The 11400-nt window shown below is 45.6% G+C and overlaps 5 pseudogenes; all 5 read right to left on the bottom strand.

Moving 5' to 3' along the window:
• Positions 1-838: 838 nt before the first annotated feature.
• LOC143931584 (5S ribosomal RNA) lies at positions 839-957 on the bottom strand (annotated as a pseudogene).
• A 96-nt stretch (positions 958-1053) lies between these two features.
• Positions 1054-1172, bottom strand: LOC143932187 (5S ribosomal RNA; annotated as a pseudogene).
• A 110-nt stretch (positions 1173-1282) lies between these two features.
• LOC143931646 (5S ribosomal RNA) lies at positions 1283-1401 on the bottom strand (annotated as a pseudogene).
• A 532-nt stretch (positions 1402-1933) lies between these two features.
• Positions 1934-2052, bottom strand: LOC143931188 (5S ribosomal RNA; annotated as a pseudogene).
• Positions 2053-2811: 759 nt separating this feature from the next.
• On the bottom strand, positions 2812-2930 carry LOC143931716 (5S ribosomal RNA; annotated as a pseudogene).
• Positions 2931-11400: the final 8470 nt, after the last annotated feature.

The raw sequence follows: 11400 nt of genomic DNA on the forward strand, positions 1-11400 counted from the left end.
ATGTGGCCATAGGCAATCTCTTTGGGCACCGTCAACCCTCTTGACAAACCTCAAGATGGTCACCTTGGGAAACAAGGGAAAAAAACAAGTCGACGCAAAAAAAAAAAAAGAAAAAGAAGACTGCAGCTCCTGGTATTCCCAGGCGGTCTCCCCTCCAGATGCTAACCAGGCCCGACCCTGCTTAGCCTCCAAGATAAGACGAGATTTTGAGCTTTCAGGGTGATGAGGCCAAAGACAATCTCTTTGGGCACCCTAAACCTCCTTCACAAATGCCAAGATAGTCACCATGGAAAACAAGGAAAAATAAGTCAACGGCAAAAAAAAATAAAAGAAGCCTATGCTACCTGGTATTCCCAGGCAGTCTCCCATCCAGGTACTAACCAGGCCTAAGCCTGCTTAGCCTCCGAGATTAGAAGAGATTGGTCGCTTTCAAGGTGATGTGGCCATAGGAAATCTCTTTGGGTGCCCTCAACCGTCTTGACAAACGCCAAGATAATAACCTTGGGAAACAAGGGAAAAAAATAAGTCAACGCCCCCCCCCCCCAAAAAAGAAGCCTACATCACCTTGTATTACCAGGCGGTTTCCCATTAAGGTACTAAACAGGCCCTACCCTGCCCATAGGCAATCTCTTTGGGCACCCTCATCCCTCTTGACAAATGCAAAGATGGTCACTAAGCCCGACCCTTCTTAGCCTCCGAGATCAGACGAGATTGGTCGCTTTCACGGTGATATGGCCGTAGGCAATCTCTTTCGGCACCCTCAACCCTCTTGACAAACGCCAAGATGGTCACCTTAATTGAAAAAAAAACAAGTCAACATCAAAAAAAAAAAAAAAGAAACCTACGGCACTTGGTATTCCCAGGGGGTCTCCCATCCAGGTTTTAACCAGGCCCAACTCTGCTAAGCCTCCAAGATCAGATGAGATTGGTTGCTTTCAGGGAGATGTGGCCGTAGGCAATCGCTTTGGGGACTCTCAACCCTCTTGAAAAATCCCAAGATGGTCACCTTGGTAAACAAGGGAAATTAACAAGTCAACTCCAAAAAAAAAAAAAAGTCTATGCCACCTGGTATTCCCAGGCAGTCTCCCATCCAGGTACTAACCAGGCCCGACCCTGCTTAACATCCGAGATCAGAGGAGATCAGGCGCATTCAGGGTGATGTAGCCGTAGACCATCGTGCTGGCCACTCTAAACCCTCTTGACAAACGGCAAGATGGTCACCTCTGCAAACAAGCAAAAAAATTAAAACAGGTCTTCAACGCCAACAACATATAAAAAAAAAAGCCTACGGCACCTGGTATTCCCAGGGGGTCTCCCATCCAGGTTCTAACCAGGCGCGACCCTGCTAAGCCTCCGAGATCAGATGAGATTTGTTGCTTTCAGGGAGATATGGCCGTATTCAATTGCTTTGGGCACTCTCAACCCTCATAAAAAACGCAAAGATGGTCACCTTAGTAAACAAGGGAAAATAACAAGTCAACACCCAAAAAAAAAAAAAAGTCTATGCCACCTGGTATTCCCAGGCAGTCTCCCATCCAGGTACTAACCAGGCCTGACCCTGCTTATCCTCCGAGATTAGACGAGATTGGTCGCTTTCAAAGTGTTTTGGCCATAGGAAATTTCTTTGGGCGCCCTCAACCGTCTTGACAAACGCCAAGATAATCACCTTGGGAAACAAGGGAGAAAACAAGTCAACGCCAAAAAAAAAGAAAAAAAGAAGCCCGTGGCACTGGATATTCCCAGGAGGTCTCCCATTTGTTACTAACCAGGCCAAATGCTGCTCAACCTCCGGGATCAGACAAGATCAGGAGCTTTCAGGGTGATGTGGCCATAGGCAATCTCTTTCGGCACCCTCAACCCTCTTGACAAACGCCAAGATGGTCACCTTGGGAAATAAGGGAAAAAAAACAAGTCAACAACAAAAAAAAAAAGAAACCTACAGCACTTGGTATTCCTAGGGGGTCTCCCATCCAGGTTCTAACCAGGCCCAACCCTGCTAAGCATCAGAGATCAGATGAGATCAGTTGCTTTCAGGGAGATGTGGCTGTAGGCAATTGCTTTGGGCACCCTGAACCCTCTTGAAAAAAAAGCCCAAAAAAGAAAAAAAGAGAAGCCTATGGCACCTGGTATTCCCAGGCAGTCTCTCATCCAGGTACTAACCAGGCCTGATCATGCTTAGCCTCCGAGATTAGTCACTTTCAGGGCAATGTGGCCATAGGCAATTTCTTCGGACACCCTCAACCATCTTGACAAACGCCAATATAGTCACCTTGGGAAACAAGGGAAAAAAACAAGTAAACGCAAAAAAATAAATAAGCCTACGGCACCTGGCCATCCAGGTATTAACCAGGCTCAGCCCCTGCTTAGCCTCCGAGGTGAGACAAGATGGGGCGCTTTCAAGGTGATGTGGCCGTAGCCAATCTTTTTGGGCACCGTCAACCCCCTTGACAAATGCCAAAATACACTTTGGGAAACAAGGGAAAAAACAAGTCAACGCCCCAAATGAAAAAAAAAAGGAAGCCTATTCCTAGGTGGTCTCCCATCCAGGTACTTACCAGGCCCGACCCTACCCATGGGCAATCTCTATGGGCACCCTCATCCCTCTTGACAAACGCAAAGATGGCCACTAGGCCTGACCATGCTTAGCCTCCAAGATCAGATGAGATTGGGCGCTTTCACGGTGATATGGCTGTAGGCAATCCCTTTGGGTATCCTCAACCCTTTTTGACAAACGCCAAGATGGTCACCTTGAGAAACAAGGGAAAAAAACAAGTCAATGCCAAAAAAAAAAAAAAAAAAAAAAAAAAAAGAAGCCTATAGCACCTGATATTCCCAGGTGGTCTCCCATCCAAGTACTAACCAGGCCCGCCACTGCTTAGTCTCCGAGATCAGATGAGATGGTTCGCTTTCAGGGTGATGTGGCCGTAGGCAAGCTCTTTATGAAACTTCAACCCTCTTGACACTCATCAAGAGTTCTGCGGTTTGAGTTGGAACAGCAGCATTTCCAGTTCGTAGCCCTTTGGGCTAGCCACAGCACCCCAGGTGTTCACTAAAGTGCTGGGTCCACCTCTAGCCAGATTAAGGGCACATGGCACATGGCATAAGTCGTAGCATACCTAGACAATCTGTTACTAATCAGTTGGCTCATTTAGAGCAAAGCATACGCACTACAACCATCTGAAGAGTTCGGATTCTAAACCTAGAGAAATCTTCCTTAACACTGCTAAAAAAGCTGGAGTACTTGGGTCTGATCGTAGACAGAGCCCACGAAAAACGTGCTCTTGCCTCGGGCAAAGATCAACTCCATAAGAGTTGGTGCGGATGGTCAGGTCAAATGGCCTAATCTCGGAGGCTAAGCAGGGTCAGGCCTGGCTAGTACCTGGATGGGAGACTGCCTGGGAATACCATGTGGCATAGGCTTCTTTTTTTTTTTTTTTTGCCGTTGACTTGTTAAGTGTTTAATTAAGGTTAGATATACCACTACATATCTAACATATCCAAACTATATATTAACCTCCCATATCAATAGTGTTTTATTAACCCTAAATTAACATAACCAACCCCAATGTGTATATTTAATAATCTTGTTAACAAATTCATTATTACTATTAAGGCCTGTGACATATCAAATATAATACATCCATACAATTTAGTGACTCTTTCTTGCCTTTTCGACTTACTTCCTTTTACCCATTACCATTATACCCCCCTACATCCCCTCCCTCCCAACACCCAACGCTGTTAGCTGTGCTTTTTAGGCTTCAAAGAGAAAAGCGCCCCCCCCCCCTGAGCTTTCAGCGGTATCGCCTTGTTCAAGATTGCTTCTCCTTTTACTTTTTTACTTTATTTACTTCTTTTTACTTTATTTCCTTACTAACCTTGAACAGTGTCCATAGAGTGGTGGTCAGCATCATATTTTGCTTGTTCAGCTTTACTTTCTCCTGTCACCTTTCACCATCCTTTCACCATCCAGCTCTGTTCTTTTTCGTACCCCCTCGGAGGTTCACGAGCTCTCCCGAGGTTCCCCGAAATCTTTCCGGGATCTCCCGATCTCTGCCGTCCTCTGCCCGACTCCTCTGTGACACTTCCGAGGCTTCCGAAGGGAGGATCACATCTGTCGGCTCCGTCTCTCAAGCCTTAGACACGGACCGGCGTTCGGATCCACTCCCTCCCCCAGCCTCTCTCAGCTTCAGATCTGGCGGCGCAGGGACCGGCACTCCACGGGGTCCTCCAATCCACCGGACGTACGGCTCCAAAGAACGGCGTTCCACGGGCTCTCCACCTCCTCACAGTGATCACGCCAGGCACTCCATCCACTTAGCCACAGGTGAGGGGGTGAAAGGGATATCCCTTATGCAGCTTGGAAATTTGCTGTGTTAGCAATCCCTGAGTGAGTCCTTCCAGGGAGATTTCATATGCGGCTCAGAGTCTCCATAACGTAGCTTAACTTCTGTGCAGATATTAATATGTAGGCTCCATAATCTCTTTATGCCACAGCACAGGCACCAGCAGCAGCAGCAGCTTCCTACACCAGCGTGTCAGCATGCCGACCTCATGGAGCTCACCTAGTCAGCAGCTCCTCCCCCCTCCATCAGGTGTCTGGTGCCTTTGGAGGTCTGCTTCTGGTGCCTTTGGGGGTCTGCTTCTGGTGCCTTTGGGGGGTCTGCTTCTGGAGCGGTCTTCTGGTGCCTTTGGGGGTCTGCTTCTGGTGTGGTCTTCTGGTGCCTTTAGGGGTCTGCTTCTTTTTCGGTCTTCTGGTGCTTTTAGGGGGGTCTGCTTCTGGTGCCTTTGGGGGTCTGCTTCTGGTGTGGTCTTCTGAGTTTAGGATTTCACTATCTACAAATGATTACTAATGCCTTGGTGGGGGGAGGGAATGGGGAAGAAGACTAACCACCTATGATTTAGGGTGCGTTTTTTACTGTGCTGACTAAAGTGTTAATCATCTCAACAATTGCTGGTTACTAAGTAGATACCAACTATTTTTAAAATAAAGCTAAATGCAAAACTTTTTTTTAAGTTTTGGACAGAGTGGAGAGGGACTGGAACACCTTTTAGGTTTGTATTGCTACCTATGCCCCATTAGGAATATTCATTCTTTATATTTGTCCTGTTTCCTATTATCATCAAAAGTGTCAGTAAAAGAAAATGCCAAATTTTGGGTAGTCCCTAGAACAGTTATAGAGGGGAAATCTTCCAATGGGGACATTCGTTCTGGTGACCTGGCGGGCCCCAAATGGATTCCACTAATTTGCAGGGCTTTCCTCTCACTTCCTGTTTAGGCTATGGGACAGGAAATAAAGGTAAATCTCTCCAATGGGGCACAGATAACAAGAAAAAATTGGACGTGTTATAGCCCTTCCTTACTCTATCCGAAATGCCTACAGTTGTACTTTAAAATTTTATGATTTGGCATAATTTTCTGCTCCCCTGACAATGGTCACTAGTATAGAGAGCTGCATCTTATCATTCCTTATGGGGATACAGACAACAATAAAAACTAACCTGTTCTCACTCTATCCAAAACTTTAAAAACAAAAAAAAAGTTTTGGCTATACATATACTTTAAACTTCTTTTTTTTTTTATAAATTAAAACTGTACCTGTGAAGAGAAATGTAAATACTCTCCTGCTCCCTGCTCGATTGATCTCAGCTTTGATCAAGAGAAATCCTCAGTTAATGTCTATGCAGAAACTGACACTCTGGGAGTGTCGTCTTCTGTCAACCATATAGTGCTTAGTGCTATGCCCTTTAACCCTTATGTCAATAAAGGGCACAGCAGTGACTTGGCTCCCGACATAGGTTAGAGCCTAAATTGGTGGTTGTTATCCAGCAGGAGGGAAAATCTTCATCCTGCAAGGTGTTAACAACAGATGCCAGCCTTCTAGGCTGGGGAGCAGCCCTGGAAGAAGATTCTGTCCAGGGGAGATGGTCCAGGTTAGAGGACCTTGCCTATCAACTTTGTTGGAGGTTTTCAGGCAGTACATCTGGCCATAGAATCTTGGTGGTCAGATAACGGGACTGTCCTGACAGGATTCAGTCTGACAGAGCCACGGCGGTGGTTTACATCAATCACCAGGGGAGTCGTGCAACCCAAAAAAAGAGGTGAATAATGTTCTAGCTTTGGCAGAACATAACACTCCTTGCCTAGCGGCAAATTTAATATTTCAGGTGTACTACTTGAGACGCCAACAATTATTTCTGGGAGAATGATCTCTTCACCTCGATATCTTCCTAGCAATATGTCAGATGGGGTATCCTGACAATTGAGCTATTCGTGTCCAGATTCATTAAGAAAGTCGACAACGGCCGTATCTTTGGGAGATACTGAGGCGTTTTGGCTTTGGCGCTGGGTACATATCCTGAGTATGGCTGCTTTATTACCACCCGAGCGCGGCCATTAGGGAGGCCGGTAGGCTATCTTTGTCATTCTGTCTTGGTCGAGGCCCTTTATCTCCCCTGCTGTTTGCCCTGGCAATAGAACCACTGGCCATTAGGATCAGGGAGCACAGAGGCATCACAGTTTTCTGCTATGGGGATAGACAGGAAAAGGTGATGCTTTATGCAGATGATACTATGATTTTGCTGGGGGACTCAGCACAGTCTCTGGATAACACATTAGATACAGTGACCCGCTTTGGGGAGTTCTCTGGTCTTAGGATAAACTGGTCCAAATCCACACTTATGCCTATAGATGAGCCACAACCACAGCAGGGGGGACAAGTGGGAGAGATCCCTAACGCCCTCCAGTTTAAATATCTGGGGATACAGGTGACACCGCAAATCAGAGACTATGTTGCGTTAAACATTGCACCGCTGCTGACCAGGTTTCGCTCCAGGACTAAGACTTGGAATTTGCTGTGTATGTTGGCTGCAGGCAAGGTGAACCTTATTAAAATGATCCTAATGCCCCAACTGTTATACATGTTGCACAACTCTCCTGTGGTGATCCCGCTGAAGACTTTTAGGATAGTGAACTCCATCTTTCGTGAGCTAATATGGAAAGGCCGACCCCCTAGGATTAAATTAGAGCATCTCCAACACCCAAAGTGGGACGGGGGGCTTGCGCTGCCGAACCCCTGGCTGTACTATTTAGCCTCTCAACTACAACATTTAATAGGCACTATGGCCCCTGAGAGTGACCCCACTGGCAGAGTCCCTAGCGCTTCTGAGGCCATCATGTTGTACACGGTGGGCGGGGGATCTGTTCCGACTGCCCTGGAGGCTCAGGCCTTCGGCAAACCCCCCCAAAAAAGTTTCCCCACATATAACTTAATACAGAAAGTATGGAACAAAACCAAATATTTGCAGGGAGCTACGAGTATTAGTGAATACAGCCCTATCTGGGCTAATGAGTCATATCCTGAATTAGCAAAGCTGCAGCATAAGGAAAGGTGGCAGAGGAGGGGAGTGTTTTATCTAACGCAGATAATCAGTAATGGTCAACTGTTATCCTTTGATACTCTGAGAGCGAGATATCAACTCCCGGCACATATGTACTTTTATTATATGCAACTTAGGCACGCCTTTCTGGCCCAATCAAAGGTTTCGGACTGGCAGCTGGAGGGATTGCCTCTTGTGTCCCAGCTTAAATCAGCTGCCAACGCAAAAGGATTTATCTCGCAGAGCTATGCTACCCTTTTAAGCAGGTTCTTGTTGAAACACCCCCTGCGGTTAAAAGGAAATGGGAATTAGATGTGGGACCCCTGGAAGATGAGCAGTGGGAAGAGGTGTTGCAATCGGTGGCAATCTGCTCGCTGAATGTGACGCATAGACTTACCCAACTGTACACCATACTGAGAATTTACTATACTCCCCGTAGGCTACACTCTATGGGCCTTACACCGACACCGGTGTGTACCAGATGTAAAAAGGGATCACGGTGACTTACTACACATGCTGTGGCGATGCCCCAAACTTCATGTCTATTGGAGGGGGGTGAGGGGCACCCTGAGCACGGTGTTTCGGGTGTCAGTCCCCTGGGATCCTCGGTGTTGCATTCTGAACTTGCTGGATGAGTTGGACTGGGAATGGCATACTAGAGAGGCTCTGACCAGGGCGCTCTTTATTGCCCGCAAGTTGATAATGCTCCACTGGAAATCGGACTCCATCGGTCCGGTAGTGGACCACCACTGTTAGTAATACGCTGAGAATAGACAAAATTGTCTATCAGCATAGAGGTTGCCCTGATAAATTTGAAAAACTATGGGGGCCGTGGCTGGATACTAGTTTTTTTTCTGGATAAAAAAAAAAAGAAGGTCGACAACTTTATGTCAAACAAGGGGTCCGCTAGCAGGAGGAACAGACGCATTAGTCTTCCCAGGGGATCAGTTTTCACTGATCTATGCTTTTCCTCCAGTTCTGCTACTTCCGCGCCTTGTCCGCAGGATTAAGCAGGAACAAGAAGAGGCGATTCTGGTGACCCCAGCCAGGTCCCAGAAGATCTTAATTTTTCAAGATCATAAAGATGGCAGTAGGAGTCCTTTGGACTCTGCCATTATAGCCAGACCTTTCTTGCACAAGGTCCGGTATTTCATCCAACTTTATGGATAAGGAGTATATAAAAAGATAAAGATAAGACTCTATAAAAGATCGTGGGTGATTTCCTTCAGTAGTGTCTACTTTGACTAATGCCAGGAAGCCGGCTTCCACAATTACTTACTATAGAATCTGGAAGGCATAGGTTTCTTGGTATGGATCCAGGAGTTGGCACCCCAGGAAGTATGTCAATAGGCAGGATTCCTGCCTATGTGATCTGAAATGAAGCTGGCCTTGACTTTTATCAAGAGCCAGATCCAGGCCATGTCAATGTCTTTTCCTACGGCCTGTTGCTTCCTACTCTTGGTGCGTAGCTTATTCAGGGGGTAACACAGTTTATCCCCCATATCAAGGCACCTCTAAATACTTAGGATTTAAAATTGGTCTTGTCGGCTTTGTTAAATCAGCCGTTTGAACCTTACGAGAAATTCTCTTGGTTCTTTGACAAGTAAGATAATCTTTTTTTGCTTGCCATTTCTTCTACTAGAAGAGTATTGGAACTAACGACTCTGTCTTGTAAGAGCCATATTTCATCATGCATAAGGATGAGGTGGTTTGATGTCCTCATCCTGAATTCTTACCAAAGGTGGTAACAGGTTTTCATTTAAACCAAGATATTATTCTTCCTTTTTTCTCCCCAGAAGCCTTAATCTGGGGAAGAGAAAGCACTACAGTCACTTGATGTAGTAAGAGCGATCAGAATCTATTTAAAGGCGACCGCTCAGATTCGCAAAACACAGGTTTTGTTTGTACAGCCAGAGGGTCCAAGATATGGACAGGCAGCATCCATAGCCACTATTTTCCAAATGGATTTGTCAAGTGATTGATCAAGCTTCAGCTTAAAGAAGAAAATTCTTCCTTCTCATATTAAGAGCACATTCATCCAGGGCGATTAGTGCCTCTTGGGTGGTGCATTATTAGGCCTCTATGGCTAAGATCTGTAAGACCGCAACTTGGTCTTTGGTTCAGACGTTTATCGTTTTTTTCAAATCGATATTAAAGGTCATGAGGATATTGCCTTTGGGCACAGTATACACTGCAGACTGCAGTATGAGTCCTCTGGCCTGCTGTTTCCTTGATTCTGTCTCCCCCCTTCAGTTGCCATTGCTATGGGACATCCCACATAGTTATTACTATGGCTCTGTGTCCCCTGATGTAAGAAAAGAAAATAGGATTTTTAAAACAGCTTACCTGTAAAATCCTTTTCTTTGATGTACATCAGGGGACACAGAGGTCCCTCCCTTCTTCTTCTTATACACTTTGATTGCTTGGCTACAAAACTGAGGACTCCCAATAATGGGAGGGGTTACATGGGGGAAGTTCACGCCTTAAGGGGCGTGCCAGTGTCCAGCACCTGATATGTCGATATAACCCACATACCCTGTTTCCCCGAAAATAAGATCTAGCATGATTTTCGGTGATGGCTGCTAACCTTCAATCCTGTGTCTGGGTTTTGCTGGAAACTTGCAGCCTTGAGTTCTCATCCCAGGAGTCAGGTGGGCTCCTATCAAGAGGGCAGAGTGTGTATCTGTGCAGTAAAGCTGAACGATTCTGGCTAAAATGAGAATCATGATTTTTTTTTGCTTAAAATAAAGATCACGATTCTCGCTGCGTAACATCATCTTTTACAATATATAAAAAAATCGGGCTAACGTCACTGTTTTTTTATTTATTTTTTATTTGTTGAAGTGTATTTTTTCCCAAAAAACTGTGCTTGAAAGACCCCTGCACAAATACAATGTGACATAAAATATTGCAACAACCGCCATTTTATTGTCTAGGCTCTGTTAAAAAAAATATATGTAATGTTTGGAAGTTCTAAGTAATTTTCTAGCAAAAAATACTGATTTTAACTTGTAAGCAACAAGTGTCAGAAAAAGGTTTAATCTTTAAGTGGTTAAACTGACCTCATTTACACAAAGTTCATCCCTTTCATCTCTAAAAGTACTAAATGTTACGATGTTTATAGTTATCTCCCAGCGCTGACAATTTTGTGAAAAATGTGGCAAGCTACCTGTTTTTTTGACAGCGGAGTGAGCAGAGAACTTTCTGCACTTGTTACGGGAATGAATCAGGGAAATGCGCATAGAGATCGGGAGGGGGGGTTGAATCAAGATCACAATTTTTGAACGAATAATTGTGCAGCTCTACTGTGCAGCAAGGTGCAGCAATCTTCAAGGCTAAGCGAGTCTGAACAGCCGCTGGTCTGAGGGACTGGTATGCATAGCAGCAGGACTATGGAAGCATAGCCAGGTTGGCTAGCATTTTCTCCAGTTCATGTTTTGATGTTGAAGAACTCTTGTATGGGAACCTATATTCATGGACTTTTTTAACACTAGGGCGGTGCTGGCGTCGGCGGTAAAGTGCTGCTATTTTTAGCGGGGCTTTACCGTCGTTTTAGCGACGGTATGCGGCCACTAGTGCTGCAGTTTTAACCCCCGCTAGCGGCCAAAAAAGGGTTAAAACCGCCCACAAAGCACCGCTGCAACAGAGCTTTGCCGGCAGTATAGCTGCACTGCCTTATTGATTTCAATGGGTAGGAGCGGTGAATAAACCGCTCCAAAGATGTGGCTAGCAGGACTTTTTTCACTGCCCTGCTAGCGCACCACTCCAGTGTGAAAGCCTTCCGGCTTTCACACTGGAGTGAAAGGGGCTGTTTTTTTCAGGCGCTACATAAGTGCTATTTTTAGCGCTGTAGCGCCTGAAAACCACCCCAGTGTGAAGGGGGCCTTAGGCTCGATTCACATCTATGCATGTTGCTTTTGAGCGTTTTTGCAGTTCTTGTTGCGTTTTTGGACATGCATTTTTGCCACGTTTTTTTTTTTTTTTCTTCACTGTGGTTGCTTGCCAACCAGCTATATACAG

The sequence above is a fragment of the Lithobates pipiens genome, unplaced genomic scaffold (genome assembly GCF_037356315.1).
Source record: "Lithobates pipiens isolate NorthernLeopardFrog02 unplaced genomic scaffold, aLitPip1_a1.2 Scaffold_25, whole genome shotgun sequence".
NCBI lineage: Eukaryota > Metazoa > Chordata > Amphibia > Anura > Ranidae > Lithobates > Lithobates pipiens.